Here is a 16,717-nt window from a genome sequence, read left to right on the forward strand (position 1 = left end):
CAAATGTGCCATTTGTTTTATTGATTTTCACAAAGCCTTCGACCGTGTGGATCACAGGTTCCTTCTTACAACAATGAGAAAAATCGGCTTTGACGAACGAGCTCTCCGTGTGGTCACGAACGTTGCGTTGGGATTCAGCGCAAGTATCTCTGTCAACTGTCAAAGAACTAAGCAGATCCAGATACGGCGCGGCGTTCCTCAGGGCAGCCCGCTTTCCATGCTTCTATTCGTCTTTTCCTTGGAGCCGCTACTCCGCAGTCTTCACGCCAACCTAACAGGTATTACGTTAGCAGGTCACAAAACAGTCATAAATGCATACGCTGATGATGTAGGCGTCGTATTACGGAACGTCGATGACATTTCCAAATTAGAACTGCTCATTAAAAAGTACTGCAGCGTGTCGGGAGCTATCACCAATGCTAATAAGAGCAGATTTCTCAACCTGCGGGGTTTTCAACACGTAACTGTCACTTGGGCAACACCGGTCACTCAGTGCAAATCACTTGGAACGACTCTGACTACGTGTCCAATAAAAATGGCGGCCATTAATTGGAAAACTACATCCGGATACATTCAAGGAGCCATCAGAGAAAATCTGCACCGAACTTTAAATCAATTTCAGAGAATCCATTTAATTAATAACTGCCTCTTATCAAAAGCTTATTATACGGCGCAAATCTTTCCACTCCCCACCATGATCGCTGGAAAGATAATGTCACTCGTCACTAACTACCTATGGCGAGGTGAAGTGTTTAGAGTGACTGGGAGAACAGCTACCCTAGATCCCAGCAATGGCGGTCTGGGATTAACTGACATTAAGAACAAGGCCTCTGCTCTTTTCCTCAAACGGACCACTAGTCTTCTCAACGAAAACGCTACAAGTATTACAACTAAGTTATTTGAAATTCTTAGACCTGCAAGTCTCCACGCGCCAGTTGATGTGCAAAAAATTAATCCCCGTCTTCGTCATGTGCGTACATTTTTCGTCGATCTGAGTTATATCAATGGCGAACTAACTAATTTGCGGCAGTTAACGGCCCGAGCAATTCTGTGTCTCAGAAAGAAAAATGAAGGGAAGAATAAAATAGAGGCAAAATATCCGCATTACGATTGGGCAACTATATGGAAGAACATTAACCTACGTGGTCTCTCCTCCGACGCAAAAACATCATGGTACAAATCGGTGAACAATATAGTTAGCACCAACGAACGTTTGCACTCAATCGGGATTAGCCAAACAAACCTTTGTCTCAAATGTAATCTCCTCGATACAACAGTACACAGATTCACGTGTGCAGGACATCTGCAAAACTGGAAATGGTTGAGAGACCAATTGGCTTTCCTGACAAGATCGTCCACCGAAAATTTTCAGCCTCAGACACTTCTCCGGCCACAGATACTGTATTTCCCTGCCACCAAAAATAACTCAATTCATTGGTTAATGGGAAACTACGTTAGCTATGTCATTAATAACTTAGGGACTGACAATATCATTGATTTTCATATGTACCTGAAAAATGAATATGATAGAGTAGTTAAATATCCAGGCCATAAAACGATGTACGGCAACATGCTCAAAATTGTCTTTGAGCGACTGGGAATCGGATGACGGCGAAGAGCAAACAAAAGACTTTCTTTTATACAACGATAATCGGAGAAGCGAAGAACACTACATGATTCAGTTCATCTTAAAATTTTAAGTAGCAACAAATGAAGGGAGTCCCAAATTTTATTTCCCACATTTATTACGACAAGCAATTCATTTATTTAACGATTATCCTCAATCAGCGCTTCAATTCAAATTTATTTTTCAATTATGAGGCCTAGCCAAGATCGGCAATTAATAATTAAACATTCAAAGCACGCTATAAATGGACATTCCGCCATTAGGTGACGGATGAGGGTCGGCATTGAGGCCAGGCCTCAGCATTTTTTGACCCCTGCCCTCCTTGCCGACGCTTATCTGACACAGAAAGCTATATTAAAAAAAAAAAAAAAAAAAAAAAAAAAAAAAAAAACTAAAAAAAACAAAAAAAAACAAAGTTGGTAGGGCGTACGGTTTGCTAACGAAAAAACAAGCGCCTCAAAATTAAATTAACAAGCAAAGAACTAAACAAAAAACAAAACAAAAAAGTAAAAAAAAAAAATAGAACGAAAGAAAAAAGACAAAAAAAAAACAAAAAACAAGGTGGCCCAATGGATCAGAAAAAAAAAAAAAAATTAGCTCAGTGGCAGAGCGCTGGTCAAAAAAAAAAAAAAAAAAAAAAAAAAAAAAAAAAAAAAAAAAAAAAAAAAAAAATGGTGTAACGGTTAGCACTCTGGACTCTGAATCCAGCGATCCGAGTTCGAATCTCGGTGGAACCTTCGTTTAGTCTAAATTTTCTGTAATAAGCGTTTCTCGCCGAGGAAGTAGCAGTGATAGGCTCAGGGATTTAGTTCCTACGTTTGTGTAAATAACGAGACGTCTATGAAACGGCTGAATATTGGTGCGACTATGTGACCTATATAGCACATTAAACGAGTAATGCCTGTAAGAGCAAGCAATTTTAAGATAATTCGAAGATTTATCATTAACCTACGGAGGCTAAGAATCCCATGATTATCAACTAGCTATTACAAGCTGAGCAAATGAATTTCCTTTAAAATAGGTTTAAAACATAGGGAGGTTCTGACCGAGTGGGCATGCTCTGGAGCCTCTTTGCTCGTGAGATTAGAAAAACAGTCCTCTGGGCCGGATTTGAACCAGCGACCTATGGATAACTGTGAATCCTCCACTACAGTCCACCGCTCTACCAACTGAGCTACCAGAGGCTCTGCTTACTTTGTTATTCGTACTGATTGCTTTAGCTCCGTCCCTGTCTTTCGTTTCCACACACAGCTACTCAGCGCGGCCATATAGACGCACAGAAATGCAGCCATCGGCTGCAACTGCAAACATTGCCCAGATTAAGTTTTATAATGCTCGATCGTATCAATTAGGTTAAAAAATGCAAGTAGGAAGTGTCTGAATTATGTCAGAGTACTGCTAAGTGTATTTACGAGTCCCATGCTCCTGTCTGGTTCCATGGTGTAACGGTTAGCACTCTGGACTCTGAATCCAGCGATCCGAGTTCGAATCTCGGTGGAACCTTCGTTTAGTCTAAATTTTCTGTAATAAGCGTTTCTCGCCGAGGAAGTAGCAGTGATAGGCTCAGGGATTTAGTTCCTACGTTTGTGTAAATAACGAGACGTCTATGAAACGGCTGAATATTGGTGCGACTATGTGACCTATATAGCACATTAAACGAGTAATGCCTGTAAGAGCAAGCAATTTTAAGATAATTCGAAGATTTATCATTAACCTACGGAGGCTAAGAATCCCATGATTATCAACTAGCTATTACAAGCTGAGCAAATGAATTTCCTTTAAAATAGGTTTAAAACATAGGGAGGTTCTGACCGAGTGGGCATGCTCTGGAGCCTCTTTGCTCGTGAGATTAGAAAAACAGTCCTCTGGGCCGGATTTGAACCAGCGACCTATGGATAACTGTGAATCCTCCACTACAGTCCACCGCTCTACCAACTGAGCTACCAGAGGCTCTGCTTACTTTGTTATTCGTACTGATTGCTTTAGCTCCGTCCCTGTCTTTCGTTTCCACACACAGCTACTCAGCGCGGCCATATAGACGCACAGAAATGCAGCCATCGGCTGCAACTGCAAACATTGCCCAGATTAAGTTTTATAATGCTCGATCGTATCAATTAGGTTAAAAAATGCAAGTAGGAAGTGTCTGAATTATGTCAGAGTACTGCTAAGTGTATTTACGAGTCCCATGCTCCTGTCTGGTTCCATGGTGTAACGGTTAGCACTCTGGACTCTGAATCCAGCGATCCGAGTTCGAATCTCGGTGGAACCTTCGTTTAGTCTAAATTTTCTGTAATAAGCGTTTCTCGCCGAGGAAGTAGCAGTGATAGGCTCAGGGATTTAGTTCCTACGTTTGTGTAAATAACGAGACGTCTATGAAACGGCTGAATATTGGTGCGACTATGTGACCTATATAGCACATTAAACGAGTAATGCCTGTAAGAGCAAGCAATTTTAAGATAATTCGAAGATTTATCATTAACCTACGGAGGCTAAGAATCCCATGATTATCAACTAGCTATTACAAGCTGAGCAAATGAATTTCCTTTAAAATAGGTTTAAAACATAGGGAGGTTCTGACCGAGTGGGCATGCTCTGGAGCCTCTTTGCTCGTGAGATTAGAAAAACAGTCCTCTGGGCCGGATTTGAACCAGCGACCTATGGATAACTGTGAATCCTCCACTACAGTCCACCGCTCTACCAACTGAGCTACCAGAGGCTCTGCTTACTTTGTTATTCGTACTGATTGCTTTAGCTCCGTCCCTGTCTTTCGTTTCCACACACAGCTACTCAGCGCGGCCATATAGACGCACAGAAATGCAGCCATCGGCTGCAACTGCAAACATTGCCCAGATTAAGTTTTATAATGCTCGATCGTATCAATTAGGTTAAAAAATGCAAGTAGGAAGTGTCTGAATTATGTCAGAGTACTGCTAAGTGTATTTACGAGTCCCATGCTCCTGTCTGGTTCCATGGTGTAACGGTTAGCACTCTGGACTCTGAATCCAGCGATCCGAGTTCGAATCTCGGTGGAACCTTCGTTTAGTCTAAATTTTCTGTAATAAGCGTTTCTCGCCGAGGAAGTAGCAGTGATAGGCTCAGGGATTTAGTTCCTACGTTTGTGTAAATAACGAGACGTCTATGAAACGGCTGAATATTGGTGCGACTATGTGACCTATATAGCACATTAAACGAGTAATGCCTGTAAGAGCAAGCAATTTTAAGATAATTCGAAGATTTATCATTAACCTACGGAGGCTAAGAATCCCATGATTATCAACTAGCTATTACAAGCTGAGCAAATGAATTTCCTTTAAAATAGGTTTAAAACATAGGGAGGTTCTGACCGAGTGGGCATGCTCTGGAGCCTCTTTGCTCGTGAGATTAGAAAAACAGTCCTCTGGGCCGGATTTGAACCAGCGACCTATGGATAACTGTGAATCCTCCACTACAGTCCACCGCTCTACCAACTGAGCTACCAGAGGCTCTGCTTACTTTGTTATTCGTACTGATTGCTTTAGCTCCGTCCCTGTCTTTCGTTTCCACACACAGCTACTCAGCGCGGCCATATAGACGCACAGAAATGCAGCCATCGGCTGCAACTGCAAACATTGCCCAGATTAAGTTTTATAATGCTCGATCGTATCAATTAGGTTAAAAAATGCAAGTAGGAAGTGTCTGAATTATGTCAGAGTACTGCTAAGTGTATTTACGAGTCCCATGCTCCTGTCTGGTTCCATGGTGTAACGGTTAGCACTCTGGACTCTGAATCCAGCGATCCGAGTTCGAATCTCGGTGGAACCTTCGTTTAGTCTAAATTTTCTGTAATAAGCGTTTCTCGCCGAGGAAGTAGCAGTGATAGGCTCAGGGATTTAGTTCCTACGTTTGTGTAAATAACGAGACGTCTATGAAACGGCTGAATATTGGTGCGACTATGTGACCTATATAGCACATTAAACGAGTAATGCCTGTAAGAGCAAGCAATTTTAAGATAATTCGAAGATTTATCATTAACCTACGGAGGCTAAGAATCCCATGATTATCAACTAGCTATTACAAGCTGAGCAAATGAATTTCCTTTAAAATAGGTTTAAAACATAGGGAGGTTCTGACCGAGTGGGCATGCTCTGGAGCCTCTTTGCTCGTGAGATTAGAAAAACAGTCCTCTGGGCCGGATTTGAACCAGCGACCTATGGATAACTGTGAATCCTCCACTACAGTCCACCGCTCTACCAACTGAGCTACCAGAGGCTCTGCTTACTTTGTTATTCGTACTGATTGCTTTAGCTCCGTCCCTGTCTTTCGTTTCCACACACAGCTACTCAGCGCGGCCATATAGACGCACAGAAATGCAGCCATCGGCTGCAACTGCAAACATTGCCCAGATTAAGTTTTATAATGCTCGATCGTATCAATTAGGTTAAAAAATGCAAGTAGGAAGTGTCTGAATTATGTCAGAGTACTGCTAAGTGTATTTACGAGTCCCATGCTCCTGTCTGGTTCCATGGTGTAACGGTTAGCACTCTGGACTCTGAATCCAGCGATCCGAGTTCGAATCTCGGTGGAACCTTCGTTTAGTCTAAATTTTCTGTAATAAGCGTTTCTCGCCGAGGAAGTAGCAGTGATAGGCTCAGGGATTTAGTTCCTACGTTTGTGTAAATAACGAGACGTCTATGAAACGGCTGAATATTGGTGCGACTATGTGACCTATATAGCACATTAAACGAGTAATGCCTGTAAGAGCAAGCAATTTTAAGATAATTCGAAGATTTATCATTAACCTACGGAGGCTAAGAATCCCATGATTATCAACTAGCTATTACAAGCTGAGCAAATGAATTTCCTTTAAAATAGGTTTAAAACATAGGGAGGTTCTGACCGAGTGGGCATGCTCTGGAGCCTCTTTGCTCGTGAGATTAGAAAAACAGTCCTCTGGGCCGGATTTGAACCAGCGACCTATGGATAACTGTGAATCCTCCACTACAGTCCACCGCTCTACCAACTGAGCTACCAGAGGCTCTGCTTACTTTGTTATTCGTACTGATTGCTTTAGCTCCGTCCCTGTCTTTCGTTTCCACACACAGCTACTCAGCGCGGCCATATAGACGCACAGAAATGCAGCCATCGGCTGCAACTGCAAACATTGCCCAGATTAAGTTTTATAATGCTCGATCGTATCAATTAGGTTAAAAAATGCAAGTAGGAAGTGTCTGAATTATGTCAGAGTACTGCTAAGTGTATTTACGAGTCCCATGCTCCTGTCTGGTTCCATGGTGTAACGGTTAGCACTCTGGACTCTGAATCCAGCGATCCGAGTTCGAATCTCGGTGGAACCTTCGTTTAGTCTAAATTTTCTGTAATAAGCGTTTCTCGCCGAGGAAGTAGCAGTGATAGGCTCAGGGATTTAGTTCCTACGTTTGTGTAAATAACGAGACGTCTATGAAACGGCTGAATATTGGTGCGACTATGTGACCTATATAGCACATTAAACGAGTAATGCCTGTAAGAGCAAGCAATTTTAAGATAATTCGAAGATTTATCATTAACCTACGGAGGCTAAGAATCCCATGATTATCAACTAGCTATTACAAGCTGAGCAAATGAATTTCCTTTAAAATAGGTTTAAAACATAGGGAGGTTCTGACCGAGTGGGCATGCTCTGGAGCCTCTTTGCTCGTGAGATTAGAAAAACAGTCCTCTGGGCCGGATTTGAACCAGCGACCTATGGATAACTGTGAATCCTCCACTACAGTCCACCGCTCTACCAACTGAGCTACCAGAGGCTCTGCTTACTTTGTTATTCGTACTGATTGCTTTAGCTCCGTCCCTGTCTTTCGTTTCCACACACAGCTACTCAGCGCGGCCATATAGACGCACAGAAATGCAGCCATCGGCTGCAACTGCAAACATTGCCCAGATTAAGTTTTATAATGCTCGATCGTATCAATTAGGTTAAAAAATGCAAGTAGGAAGTGTCTGAATTATGTCAGAGTACTGCTAAGTGTATTTACGAGTCCCATGCTCCTGTCTGGTTCCATGGTGTAACGGTTAGCACTCTGGACTCTGAATCCAGCGATCCGAGTTCGAATCTCGGTGGAACCTTCGTTTAGTCTAAATTTTCTGTAATAAGCGTTTCTCGCCGAGGAAGTAGCAGTGATAGGCTCAGGGATTTAGTTCCTACGTTTGTGTAAATAACGAGACGTCTATGAAACGGCTGAATATTGGTGCGACTATGTGACCTATATAGCACATTAAACGAGTAATGCCTGTAAGAGCAAGCAATTTTAAGATAATTCGAAGATTTATCATTAACCTACGGAGGCTAAGAATCCCATGATTATCAACTAGCTATTACAAGCTGAGCAAATGAATTTCCTTTAAAATAGGTTTAAAACATAGGGAGGTTCTGACCGAGTGGGCATGCTCTGGAGCCTCTTTGCTCGTGAGATTAGAAAAACAGTCCTCTGGGCCGGATTTGAACCAGCGACCTATGGATAACTGTGAATCCTCCACTACAGTCCACCGCTCTACCAACTGAGCTACCAGAGGCTCTGCTTACTTTGTTATTCGTACTGATTGCTTTAGCTCCGTCCCTGTCTTTCGTTTCCACACACAGCTACTCAGCGCGGCCATATAGACGCACAGAAATGCAGCCATCGGCTGCAACTGCAAACATTGCCCAGATTAAGTTTTATAATGCTCGATCGTATCAATTAGGTTAAAAAATGCAAGTAGGAAGTGTCTGAATTATGTCAGAGTACTGCTAAGTGTATTTACGAGTCCCATGCTCCTGTCTGGTTCCATGGTGTAACGGTTAGCACTCTGGACTCTGAATCCAGCGATCCGAGTTCGAATCTCGGTGGAACCTTCGTTTAGTCTAAATTTTCTGTAATAAGCGTTTCTCGCCGAGGAAGTAGCAGTGATAGGCTCAGGGATTTAGTTCCTACGTTTGTGTAAATAACGAGACGTCTATGAAACGGCTGAATATTGGTGCGACTATGTGACCTATATAGCACATTAAACGAGTAATGCCTGTAAGAGCAAGCAATTTTAAGATAATTCGAAGATTTATCATTAACCTACGGAGGCTAAGAATCCCATGATTATCAACTAGCTATTACAAGCTGAGCAAATGAATTTCCTTTAAAATAGGTTTAAAACATAGGGAGGTTCTGACCGAGTGGGCATGCTCTGGAGCCTCTTTGCTCGTGAGATTAGAAAAACAGTCCTCTGGGCCGGATTTGAACCAGCGACCTATGGATAACTGTGAATCCTCCACTACAGTCCACCGCTCTACCAACTGAGCTACCAGAGGCTCTGCTTACTTTGTTATTCGTACTGATTGCTTTAGCTCCGTCCCTGTCTTTCGTTTCCACACACAGCTACTCAGCGCGGCCATATAGACGCACAGAAATGCAGCCATCGGCTGCAACTGCAAACATTGCCCAGATTAAGTTTTATAATGCTCGATCGTATCAATTAGGTTAAAAAATGCAAGTAGGAAGTGTCTGAATTATGTCAGAGTACTGCTAAGTGTATTTACGAGTCCCATGCTCCTGTCTGGTTCCATGGTGTAACGGTTAGCACTCTGGACTCTGAATCCAGCGATCCGAGTTCGAATCTCGGTGGAACCTTCGTTTAGTCTAAATTTTCTGTAATAAGCGTTTCTCGCCGAGGAAGTAGCAGTGATAGGCTCAGGGATTTAGTTCCTACGTTTGTGTAAATAACGAGACGTCTATGAAACGGCTGAATATTGGTGCGACTATGTGACCTATATAGCACATTAAACGAGTAATGCCTGTAAGAGCAAGCAATTTTAAGATAATTCGAAGATTTATCATTAACCTACGGAGGCTAAGAATCCCATGATTATCAACTAGCTATTACAAGCTGAGCAAATGAATTTCCTTTAAAATAGGTTTAAAACATAGGGAGGTTCTGACCGAGTGGGCATGCTCTGGAGCCTCTTTGCTCGTGAGATTAGAAAAACAGTCCTCTGGGCCGGATTTGAACCAGCGACCTATGGATAACTGTGAATCCTCCACTACAGTCCACCGCTCTACCAACTGAGCTACCAGAGGCTCTGCTTACTTTGTTATTCGTACTGATTGCTTTAGCTCCGTCCCTGTCTTTCGTTTCCACACACAGCTACTCAGCGCGGCCATATAGACGCACAGAAATGCAGCCATCGGCTGCAACTGCAAACATTGCCCAGATTAAGTTTTATAATGCTCGATCGTATCAATTAGGTTAAAAAATGCAAGTAGGAAGTGTCTGAATTATGTCAGAGTACTGCTAAGTGTATTTACGAGTCCCATGCTCCTGTCTGGTTCCATCGTGTAACGGTTAGCACTCTGGACTCTGAATCCAGCGATCCGAGTTCGAATCTCGGTGGAACCTTCGTTTAGTCTAAATTTTCTGTAATAAGCGTTTCTCGCCGAGGAAGTAGCAGTGATAGGCTCAGGGATTTAGTTCCTACGTTTGTGTAAATAACGAGACGTCTATGAAACGGCTGAATATTGGTGCGACTATGTGACCTATATAGCACATTAAACGAGTAATGCCTGTAAGAGCAAGCAATTTTAAGATAATTCGAAGATTTATCATTAACCTACGGAGGCTAAGAATCCCATGATTATCAACTAGCTATTACAAGCTGAGCAAATGAATTTCCTTTAAAATAGGTTTAAAACATAGGGAGGTTCTGACCGAGTGGGCATGCTCTGGAGCCTCTTTGCTCGTGAGATTAGAAAAACAGTCCTCTGGGCCGGATTTGAACCAGCGACCTATGGATAACTGTGAATCCTCCACTACAGTCCACCGCTCTACCAACTGAGCTACCAGAGGCTCTGCTTACTTTGTTATTCGTACTGATTGCTTTAGCTCCGTCCCTGTCTTTCGTTTCCACACACAGCTACTCAGCGCGGCCATATAGACGCACAGAAATGCAGCCATCGGCTGCAACTGCAAACATTGCCCAGATTAAGTTTTATAATGCTCGATCGTATCAATTAGGTTAAAAAATGCAAGTAGGAAGTGTCTGAATTATGTCAGAGTACTGCTAAGTGTATTTACGAGTCCCATGCTCCTGTCTGGTTCCATGGTGTAACGGTTAGCACTCTGGACTCTGAATCCAGCGATCCGAGTTCGAATCTCGGTGGAACCTTCGTTTAGTCTAAATTTTCTGTAATAAGCGTTTCTCGCCGAGGAAGTAGCAGTGATAGGCTCAGGGATTTAGTTCCTACGTTTGTGTAAATAACGAGACGTCTATGAAACGGCTGAATATTGGTGCGACTATGTGACCTATATAGCACATTAAACGAGTAATGCCTGTAAGAGCAAGCAATTTTAAGATAATTCGAAGATTTATCATTAACCTACGGAGGCTAAGAATCCCATGATTATCAACTAGCTATTACAAGCTGAGCAAATGAATTTCCTTTAAAATAGGTTTAAAACATAGGGAGGTTCTGACCGAGTGGGCATGCTCTGGAGCCTCTTTGCTCGTGAGATTAGAAAAACAGTCCTCTGGGCCGGATTTGAACCAGCGACCTATGGATAACTGTGAATCCTCCACTACAGTCCACCGCTCTACCAACTGAGCTACCAGAGGCTCTGCTTACTTTGTTATTCGTACTGATTGCTTTAGCTCCGTCCCTGTCTTTCGTTTCCACACACAGCTACTCAGCGCGGCCATATAGACGCACAGAAATGCAGCCATCGGCTGCAACTGCAAACATTGCCCAGATTAAGTTTTATAATGCTCGATCGTATCAATTAGGTTAAAAAATGCAAGTAGGAAGTGTCTGAATTATGTCAGAGTACTGCTAAGTGTATTTACGAGTCCCATGCTCCTGTCTGGTTCCATGGTGTAACGGTTAGCACTCTGGACTCTGAATCCAGCGATCCGAGTTCGAATCTCGGTGGAACCTTCGTTTAGTCTAAATTTTCTGTAATAAGCGTTTCTCGCCGAGGAAGTAGCAGTGATAGGCTCAGGGATTTAGTTCCTACGTTTGTGTAAATAACGAGACGTCTATGAAACGGCTGAATATTGGTGCGACTATGTGACCTATATAGCACATTAAACGAGTAATGCCTGTAAGAGCAAGCAATTTTAAGATAATTCGAAGATTTATCATTAACCTACGGAGGCTAAGAATCCCATGATTATCAACTAGCTATTACAAGCTGAGCAAATGAATTTCCTTTAAAATAGGTTTAAAACATAGGGAGGTTCTGACCGAGTGGGCATGCTCTGGAGCCTCTTTGCTCGTGAGATTAGAAAAACAGTCCTCTGGGCCGGATTTGAACCAGCGACCTATGGATAACTGTGAATCCTCCACTACAGTCCACCGCTCTACCAACTGAGCTACCAGAGGCTCTGCTTACTTTGTTATTCGTACTGATTGCTTTAGCTCCGTCCCTGTCTTTCGTTTCCACACACAGCTACTCAGCGCGGCCATATAGACGCACAGAAATGCAGCCATCGGCTGCAACTGCAAACATTGCCCAGATTAAGTTTTATAATGCTCGATCGTATCAATTAGGTTAAAAAATGCAAGTAGGAAGTGTCTGAATTATGTCAGAGTACTGCTAAGTGTATTTACGAGTCCCATGCTCCTGTCTGGTTCCATGGTGTAACGGTTAGCACTCTGGACTCTGAATCCAGCGATCCGAGTTCGAATCTCGGTGGAACCTTCGTTTAGTCTAAATTTTCTGTAATAAGCGTTTCTCGCCGAGGAAGTAGCAGTGATAGGCTCAGGGATTTAGTTCCTACGTTTGTGTAAATAACGAGACGTCTATGAAACGGCTGAATATTGGTGCGACTATGTGACCTATATAGCACATTAAACGAGTAATGCCTGTAAGAGCAAGCAATTTTAAGATAATTCGAAGATTTATCATTAACCTACGGAGGCTAAGAATCCCATGATTATCAACTAGCTATTACAAGCTGAGCAAATGAATTTCCTTTAAAATAGGTTTAAAACATAGGGAGGTTCTGACCGAGTGGGCATGCTCTGGAGCCTCTTTGCTCGTGAGATTAGAAAAACAGTCCTCTGGGCCGGATTTGAACCAGCGACCTATGGATAACTGTGAATCCTCCACTACAGTCCACCGCTCTACCAACTGAGCTACCAGAGGCTCTGCTTACTTTGTTATTCGTACTGATTGCTTTAGCTCCGTCCCTGTCTTTCGTTTCCACACACAGCTACTCAGCGCGGCCATATAGACGCACAGAAATGCAGCCATCGGCTGCAACTGCAAACATTGCCCAGATTAAGTTTTATAATGCTCGATCGTATCAATTAGGTTAAAAAATGCAAGTAGGAAGTGTCTGAATTATGTCAGAGTACTGCTAAGTGTATTTACGAGTCCCATGCTCCTGTCTGGTTCCATGGTGTAACGGTTAGCACTCTGGACTCTGAATCCAGCGATCCGAGTTCGAATCTCGGTGGAACCTTCGTTTAGTCTAAATTTTCTGTAATAAGCGTTTCTCGCCGAGGAAGTAGCAGTGATAGGCTCAGGGATTTAGTTCCTACGTTTGTGTAAATAACGAGACGTCTATGAAACGGCTGAATATTGGTGCGACTATGTGACCTATATAGCACATTAAACGAGTAATGCCTGTAAGAGCAAGCAATTTTAAGATAATTCGAAGATTTATCATTAACCTACGGAGGCTAAGAATCCCATGATTATCAACTAGCTATTACAAGCTGAGCAAATGAATTTCCTTTAAAATAGGTTTAAAACATAGGGAGGTTCTGACCGAGTGGGCATGCTCTGGAGCCTCTTTGCTCGTGAGATTAGAAAAACAGTCCTCTGGGCCGGATTTGAACCAGCGACCTATGGATAACTGTGAATCCTCCACTACAGTCCACCGCTCTACCAACTGAGCTACCAGAGGCTCTGCTTACTTTGTTATTCGTACTGATTGCTTTAGCTCCGTCCCTGTCTTTCGTTTCCACACACAGCTACTCAGCGCGGCCATATAGACGCACAGAAATGCAGCCATCGGCTGCAACTGCAAACATTGCCCAGATTAAGTTTTATAATGCTCGATCGTATCAATTAGGTTAAAAAATGCAAGTAGGAAGTGTCTGAATTATGTCAGAGTACTGCTAAGTGTATTTACGAGTCCCATGCTCCTGTCTGGTTCCATGGTGTAACGGTTAGCACTCTGGACTCTGAATCCAGCGATCCGAGTTCGAATCTCGGTGGAACCTTCGTTTAGTCTAAATTTTCTGTAATAAGCGTTTCTCGCCGAGGAAGTAGCAGTGATAGGCTCAGGGATTTAGTTCCTACGTTTGTGTAAATAACGAGACGTCTATGAAACGGCTGAATATTGGTGCGACTATGTGACCTATATAGCACATTAAACGAGTAATGCCTGTAAGAGCAAGCAATTTTAAGATAATTCGAAGATTTATCATTAACCTACGGAGGCTAAGAATCCCATGATTATCAACTAGCTATTACAAGCTGAGCAAATGAATTTCCTTTAAAATAGGTTTAAAACATAGGGAGGTTCTGACCGAGTGGGCATGCTCTGGAGCCTCTTTGCTCGTGAGATTAGAAAAACAGTCCTCTGGGCCGGATTTGAACCAGCGACCTATGGATAACTGTGAATCCTCCACTACAGTCCACCGCTCTACCAACTGAGCTACCAGAGGCTCTGCTTACTTTGTTATTCGTACTGATTGCTTTAGCTCCGTCCCTGTCTTTCGTTTCCACACACAGCTACTCAGCGCGGCCATATAGACGCACAGAAATGCAGCCATCGGCTGCAACTGCAAACATTGCCCAGATTAAGTTTTATAATGCTCGATCGTATCAATTAGGTTAAAAAATGCAAGTAGGAAGTGTCTGAATTATGTCAGAGTACTGCTAAGTGTATTTACGAGTCCCATGCTCCTGTCTGGTTCCATGGTGTAACGGTTAGCACTCTGGACTCTGAATCCAGCGATCCGAGTTCGAATCTCGGTGGAACCTTCGTTTAGTCTAAATTTTCTGTAATAAGCGTTTCTCGCCGAGGAAGTAGCAGTGATAGGCTCAGGGATTTAGTTCCTACGTTTGTGTAAATAACGAGACGTCTATGAAACGGCTGAATATTGGTGCGACTATGTGACCTATATAGCACATTAAACGAGTAATGCCTGTAAGAGCAAGCAATTTTAAGATAATTCGAAGATTTATCATTAACCTACGGAGGCTAAGAATCCCATGATTATCAACTAGCTATTACAAGCTGAGCAAATGAATTTCCTTTAAAATAGGTTTAAAACATAGGGAGGTTCTGACCGAGTGGGCATGCTCTGGAGCCTCTTTGCTCGTGAGATTAGAAAAACAGTCCTCTGGGCCGGATTTGAACCAGCGACCTATGGATAACTGTGAATCCTCCACTACAGTCCACCGCTCTACCAACTGAGCTACCAGAGGCTCTGCTTACTTTGTTATTCGTACTGATTGCTTTAGCTCCGTCCCTGTCTTTCGTTTCCACACACAGCTACTCAGCGCGGCCATATAGACGCACAGAAATGCAGCCATCGGCTGCAACTGCAAACATTGCCCAGATTAAGTTTTATAATGCTCGATCGTATCAATTAGGTTAAAAAATGCAAGTAGGAAGTGTCTGAATTATGTCAGAGTACTGCTAAGTGTATTTACGAGTCCCATGCTCCTGTCTGGTTCCATGGTGTAACGGTTAGCACTCTGGACTCTGAATCCAGCGATCCGAGTTCGAATCTCGGTGGAACCTTCGTTTAGTCTAAATTTTCTGTAATAAGCGTTTCTCGCCGAGGAAGTAGCAGTGATAGGCTCAGGGATTTAGTTCCTACGTTTGTGTAAATAACGAGACGTCTATGAAACGGCTGAATATTGGTGCGACTATGTGACCTATATAGCACATTAAACGAGTAATGCCTGTAAGAGCAAGCAATTTTAAGATAATTCGAAGATTTATCATTAACCTACGGAGGCTAAGAATCCCATGATTATCAACTAGCTATTACAAGCTGAGCAAATGAATTTCCTTTAAAATAGGTTTAAAACATAGGGAGGTTCTGACCGAGTGGGCATGCTCTGGAGCCTCTTTGCTCGTGAGATTAGAAAAACAGTCCTCTGGGCCGGATTTGAACCAGCGACCTATGGATAACTGTGAATCCTCCACTACAGTCCACCGCTCTACCAACTGAGCTACCAGAGGCTCTGCTTACTTTGTTATTCGTACTGATTGCTTTAGCTCCGTCCCTGTCTTTCGTTTCCACACACAGCTACTCAGCGCGGCCATATAGACGCACAGAAATGCAGCCATCGGCTGCAACTGCAAACATTGCCCAGATTAAGTTTTATAATGCTCGATCGTATCAATTAGGTTAAAAAATGCAAGTAGGAAGTGTCTGAATTATGTCAGAGTACTGCTAAGTGTATTTACGAGTCCCATGCTCCTGTCTGGTTCCATGGTGTAACGGTTAGCACTCTGGACTCTGAATCCAGCGATCCGAGTTCGAATCTCGGTGGAACCTTCGTTTAGTCTAAATTTTCTGTAATAAGCGTTTCTCGCCGAGGAAGTAGCAGTGATAGGCTCAGGGATTTAGTTCCTACGTTTGTGTAAATAACGAGACGTCTATGAAACGGCTGAATATTGGTGCGACTATGTGACCTATATAGCACATTAAACGAGTAATGCCTGTAAGAGCAAGCAATTTTAAGATAATTCGAAGATTTATCATTAACCTACGGAGGCTAAGAATCCCATGATTATCAACTAGCTATTACAAGCTGAGCAAATGAATTTCCTTTAAAATAGGTTTAAAACATAGGGAGGTTCTGACCGAGTGGGCATGCTCTGGAGCCTCTTTGCTCGTGAGATTAGAAAAACAGTCCTCTGGGCCGGATTTGAACCAGCGACCTATGGATAACTGTGAATCCTCCACTACAGTCCACCGCTCTACCAACTGAGCTACCAGAGGCTCTGCTTACTTTGTTATTCGTACTGATTGCTTTAGCTCCGTCCCTGTCTTTCGTTTCCACACACAGCTACTCAGCGCGGCCATATAGACGCACAGAAATGCAGCCATCGGCTGCAAC

At 43.0% G+C, this 16,717-nt stretch overlaps 37 non-coding genes across 37 annotated transcripts; 18 read left to right on the forward strand and 19 right to left on the reverse strand.

The window, feature by feature from the left end:
- Positions 1-2,722: 2,722 nt before the first annotated feature.
- Trnay-gua (transfer RNA tyrosine (anticodon GUA)) lies at positions 2,723-2,811 on the reverse strand. Its single transcript is given in 2 exon segments — positions 2,723-2,758; positions 2,775-2,811. It is a non-coding gene; the product is annotated as a tRNA-Tyr (tRNA).
- Positions 2,812-3,058: 247 nt separating this feature from the next.
- On the forward strand, positions 3,059-3,130 carry Trnaq-cug (transfer RNA glutamine (anticodon CUG)). The gene has a single exon. It is a non-coding gene; the product is annotated as a tRNA-Gln (tRNA).
- Positions 3,131-3,488: 358 nt separating this feature from the next.
- Positions 3,489-3,577, reverse strand: Trnay-gua (transfer RNA tyrosine (anticodon GUA)). The gene is given in 2 exon segments: positions 3,489-3,524; positions 3,541-3,577. It is a non-coding gene; the product is annotated as a tRNA-Tyr (tRNA).
- Positions 3,578-3,824: 247 nt separating this feature from the next.
- Positions 3,825-3,896, forward strand: Trnaq-cug (transfer RNA glutamine (anticodon CUG)). The gene has a single exon. It is a non-coding gene; the product is annotated as a tRNA-Gln (tRNA).
- Positions 3,897-4,254: 358 nt separating this feature from the next.
- Positions 4,255-4,343, reverse strand: Trnay-gua (transfer RNA tyrosine (anticodon GUA)). Its single transcript is given in 2 exon segments — positions 4,255-4,290; positions 4,307-4,343. It is a non-coding gene; the product is annotated as a tRNA-Tyr (tRNA).
- A 247-nt stretch (positions 4,344-4,590) lies between these two features.
- On the forward strand, positions 4,591-4,662 carry Trnaq-cug (transfer RNA glutamine (anticodon CUG)). The gene has a single exon. It is a non-coding gene; the product is annotated as a tRNA-Gln (tRNA).
- Positions 4,663-5,020: 358 nt separating this feature from the next.
- On the reverse strand, positions 5,021-5,109 carry Trnay-gua (transfer RNA tyrosine (anticodon GUA)). The gene is given in 2 exon segments: positions 5,021-5,056; positions 5,073-5,109. It is a non-coding gene; the product is annotated as a tRNA-Tyr (tRNA).
- Positions 5,110-5,356: 247 nt separating this feature from the next.
- Trnaq-cug (transfer RNA glutamine (anticodon CUG)) lies at positions 5,357-5,428 on the forward strand. Its single transcript has one exon. It is a non-coding gene; the product is annotated as a tRNA-Gln (tRNA).
- A 358-nt stretch (positions 5,429-5,786) lies between these two features.
- On the reverse strand, positions 5,787-5,875 carry Trnay-gua (transfer RNA tyrosine (anticodon GUA)). Its single transcript is given in 2 exon segments — positions 5,787-5,822; positions 5,839-5,875. It is a non-coding gene; the product is annotated as a tRNA-Tyr (tRNA).
- Positions 5,876-6,122: 247 nt separating this feature from the next.
- On the forward strand, positions 6,123-6,194 carry Trnaq-cug (transfer RNA glutamine (anticodon CUG)). Its single transcript has one exon. It is a non-coding gene; the product is annotated as a tRNA-Gln (tRNA).
- Positions 6,195-6,552: 358 nt separating this feature from the next.
- On the reverse strand, positions 6,553-6,641 carry Trnay-gua (transfer RNA tyrosine (anticodon GUA)). The gene is given in 2 exon segments: positions 6,553-6,588; positions 6,605-6,641. It is a non-coding gene; the product is annotated as a tRNA-Tyr (tRNA).
- A 247-nt stretch (positions 6,642-6,888) lies between these two features.
- Trnaq-cug (transfer RNA glutamine (anticodon CUG)) lies at positions 6,889-6,960 on the forward strand. Its single transcript has one exon. It is a non-coding gene; the product is annotated as a tRNA-Gln (tRNA).
- A 358-nt stretch (positions 6,961-7,318) lies between these two features.
- On the reverse strand, positions 7,319-7,407 carry Trnay-gua (transfer RNA tyrosine (anticodon GUA)). The gene is given in 2 exon segments: positions 7,319-7,354; positions 7,371-7,407. It is a non-coding gene; the product is annotated as a tRNA-Tyr (tRNA).
- Positions 7,408-7,654: 247 nt separating this feature from the next.
- Positions 7,655-7,726, forward strand: Trnaq-cug (transfer RNA glutamine (anticodon CUG)). Its single transcript has one exon. It is a non-coding gene; the product is annotated as a tRNA-Gln (tRNA).
- Positions 7,727-8,084: 358 nt separating this feature from the next.
- Trnay-gua (transfer RNA tyrosine (anticodon GUA)) lies at positions 8,085-8,173 on the reverse strand. Its single transcript is given in 2 exon segments — positions 8,085-8,120; positions 8,137-8,173. It is a non-coding gene; the product is annotated as a tRNA-Tyr (tRNA).
- A 247-nt stretch (positions 8,174-8,420) lies between these two features.
- On the forward strand, positions 8,421-8,492 carry Trnaq-cug (transfer RNA glutamine (anticodon CUG)). Its single transcript has one exon. It is a non-coding gene; the product is annotated as a tRNA-Gln (tRNA).
- Positions 8,493-8,850: 358 nt separating this feature from the next.
- Trnay-gua (transfer RNA tyrosine (anticodon GUA)) lies at positions 8,851-8,939 on the reverse strand. The gene is given in 2 exon segments: positions 8,851-8,886; positions 8,903-8,939. It is a non-coding gene; the product is annotated as a tRNA-Tyr (tRNA).
- A 247-nt stretch (positions 8,940-9,186) lies between these two features.
- On the forward strand, positions 9,187-9,258 carry Trnaq-cug (transfer RNA glutamine (anticodon CUG)). Its single transcript has one exon. It is a non-coding gene; the product is annotated as a tRNA-Gln (tRNA).
- A 358-nt stretch (positions 9,259-9,616) lies between these two features.
- Positions 9,617-9,705, reverse strand: Trnay-gua (transfer RNA tyrosine (anticodon GUA)). Its single transcript is given in 2 exon segments — positions 9,617-9,652; positions 9,669-9,705. It is a non-coding gene; the product is annotated as a tRNA-Tyr (tRNA).
- A 247-nt stretch (positions 9,706-9,952) lies between these two features.
- On the forward strand, positions 9,953-10,024 carry Trnaq-cug (transfer RNA glutamine (anticodon CUG)). The gene has a single exon. It is a non-coding gene; the product is annotated as a tRNA-Gln (tRNA).
- A 358-nt stretch (positions 10,025-10,382) lies between these two features.
- On the reverse strand, positions 10,383-10,471 carry Trnay-gua (transfer RNA tyrosine (anticodon GUA)). The gene is given in 2 exon segments: positions 10,383-10,418; positions 10,435-10,471. It is a non-coding gene; the product is annotated as a tRNA-Tyr (tRNA).
- Positions 10,472-10,718: 247 nt separating this feature from the next.
- Trnaq-cug (transfer RNA glutamine (anticodon CUG)) lies at positions 10,719-10,790 on the forward strand. Its single transcript has one exon. It is a non-coding gene; the product is annotated as a tRNA-Gln (tRNA).
- A 358-nt stretch (positions 10,791-11,148) lies between these two features.
- Trnay-gua (transfer RNA tyrosine (anticodon GUA)) lies at positions 11,149-11,237 on the reverse strand. The gene is given in 2 exon segments: positions 11,149-11,184; positions 11,201-11,237. It is a non-coding gene; the product is annotated as a tRNA-Tyr (tRNA).
- A 247-nt stretch (positions 11,238-11,484) lies between these two features.
- Positions 11,485-11,556, forward strand: Trnaq-cug (transfer RNA glutamine (anticodon CUG)). The gene has a single exon. It is a non-coding gene; the product is annotated as a tRNA-Gln (tRNA).
- A 358-nt stretch (positions 11,557-11,914) lies between these two features.
- Trnay-gua (transfer RNA tyrosine (anticodon GUA)) lies at positions 11,915-12,003 on the reverse strand. The gene is given in 2 exon segments: positions 11,915-11,950; positions 11,967-12,003. It is a non-coding gene; the product is annotated as a tRNA-Tyr (tRNA).
- A 247-nt stretch (positions 12,004-12,250) lies between these two features.
- Trnaq-cug (transfer RNA glutamine (anticodon CUG)) lies at positions 12,251-12,322 on the forward strand. Its single transcript has one exon. It is a non-coding gene; the product is annotated as a tRNA-Gln (tRNA).
- A 358-nt stretch (positions 12,323-12,680) lies between these two features.
- Trnay-gua (transfer RNA tyrosine (anticodon GUA)) lies at positions 12,681-12,769 on the reverse strand. Its single transcript is given in 2 exon segments — positions 12,681-12,716; positions 12,733-12,769. It is a non-coding gene; the product is annotated as a tRNA-Tyr (tRNA).
- A 247-nt stretch (positions 12,770-13,016) lies between these two features.
- Trnaq-cug (transfer RNA glutamine (anticodon CUG)) lies at positions 13,017-13,088 on the forward strand. Its single transcript has one exon. It is a non-coding gene; the product is annotated as a tRNA-Gln (tRNA).
- Positions 13,089-13,446: 358 nt separating this feature from the next.
- Trnay-gua (transfer RNA tyrosine (anticodon GUA)) lies at positions 13,447-13,535 on the reverse strand. Its single transcript is given in 2 exon segments — positions 13,447-13,482; positions 13,499-13,535. It is a non-coding gene; the product is annotated as a tRNA-Tyr (tRNA).
- Positions 13,536-13,782: 247 nt separating this feature from the next.
- Trnaq-cug (transfer RNA glutamine (anticodon CUG)) lies at positions 13,783-13,854 on the forward strand. The gene has a single exon. It is a non-coding gene; the product is annotated as a tRNA-Gln (tRNA).
- A 358-nt stretch (positions 13,855-14,212) lies between these two features.
- On the reverse strand, positions 14,213-14,301 carry Trnay-gua (transfer RNA tyrosine (anticodon GUA)). Its single transcript is given in 2 exon segments — positions 14,213-14,248; positions 14,265-14,301. It is a non-coding gene; the product is annotated as a tRNA-Tyr (tRNA).
- Positions 14,302-14,548: 247 nt separating this feature from the next.
- Positions 14,549-14,620, forward strand: Trnaq-cug (transfer RNA glutamine (anticodon CUG)). The gene has a single exon. It is a non-coding gene; the product is annotated as a tRNA-Gln (tRNA).
- Positions 14,621-14,978: 358 nt separating this feature from the next.
- On the reverse strand, positions 14,979-15,067 carry Trnay-gua (transfer RNA tyrosine (anticodon GUA)). The gene is given in 2 exon segments: positions 14,979-15,014; positions 15,031-15,067. It is a non-coding gene; the product is annotated as a tRNA-Tyr (tRNA).
- A 247-nt stretch (positions 15,068-15,314) lies between these two features.
- Trnaq-cug (transfer RNA glutamine (anticodon CUG)) lies at positions 15,315-15,386 on the forward strand. Its single transcript has one exon. It is a non-coding gene; the product is annotated as a tRNA-Gln (tRNA).
- Positions 15,387-15,744: 358 nt separating this feature from the next.
- On the reverse strand, positions 15,745-15,833 carry Trnay-gua (transfer RNA tyrosine (anticodon GUA)). Its single transcript is given in 2 exon segments — positions 15,745-15,780; positions 15,797-15,833. It is a non-coding gene; the product is annotated as a tRNA-Tyr (tRNA).
- Positions 15,834-16,080: 247 nt separating this feature from the next.
- Trnaq-cug (transfer RNA glutamine (anticodon CUG)) lies at positions 16,081-16,152 on the forward strand. The gene has a single exon. It is a non-coding gene; the product is annotated as a tRNA-Gln (tRNA).
- A 358-nt stretch (positions 16,153-16,510) lies between these two features.
- Positions 16,511-16,599, reverse strand: Trnay-gua (transfer RNA tyrosine (anticodon GUA)). Its single transcript is given in 2 exon segments — positions 16,511-16,546; positions 16,563-16,599. It is a non-coding gene; the product is annotated as a tRNA-Tyr (tRNA).
- Positions 16,600-16,717: the final 118 nt, after the last annotated feature.

This window comes from Schistocerca cancellata, unplaced genomic scaffold (assembly GCF_023864275.1).
Source record: "Schistocerca cancellata isolate TAMUIC-IGC-003103 unplaced genomic scaffold, iqSchCanc2.1 HiC_scaffold_710, whole genome shotgun sequence".
NCBI classification, from domain to species: domain Eukaryota; kingdom Metazoa; phylum Arthropoda; class Insecta; order Orthoptera; family Acrididae; genus Schistocerca; species Schistocerca cancellata.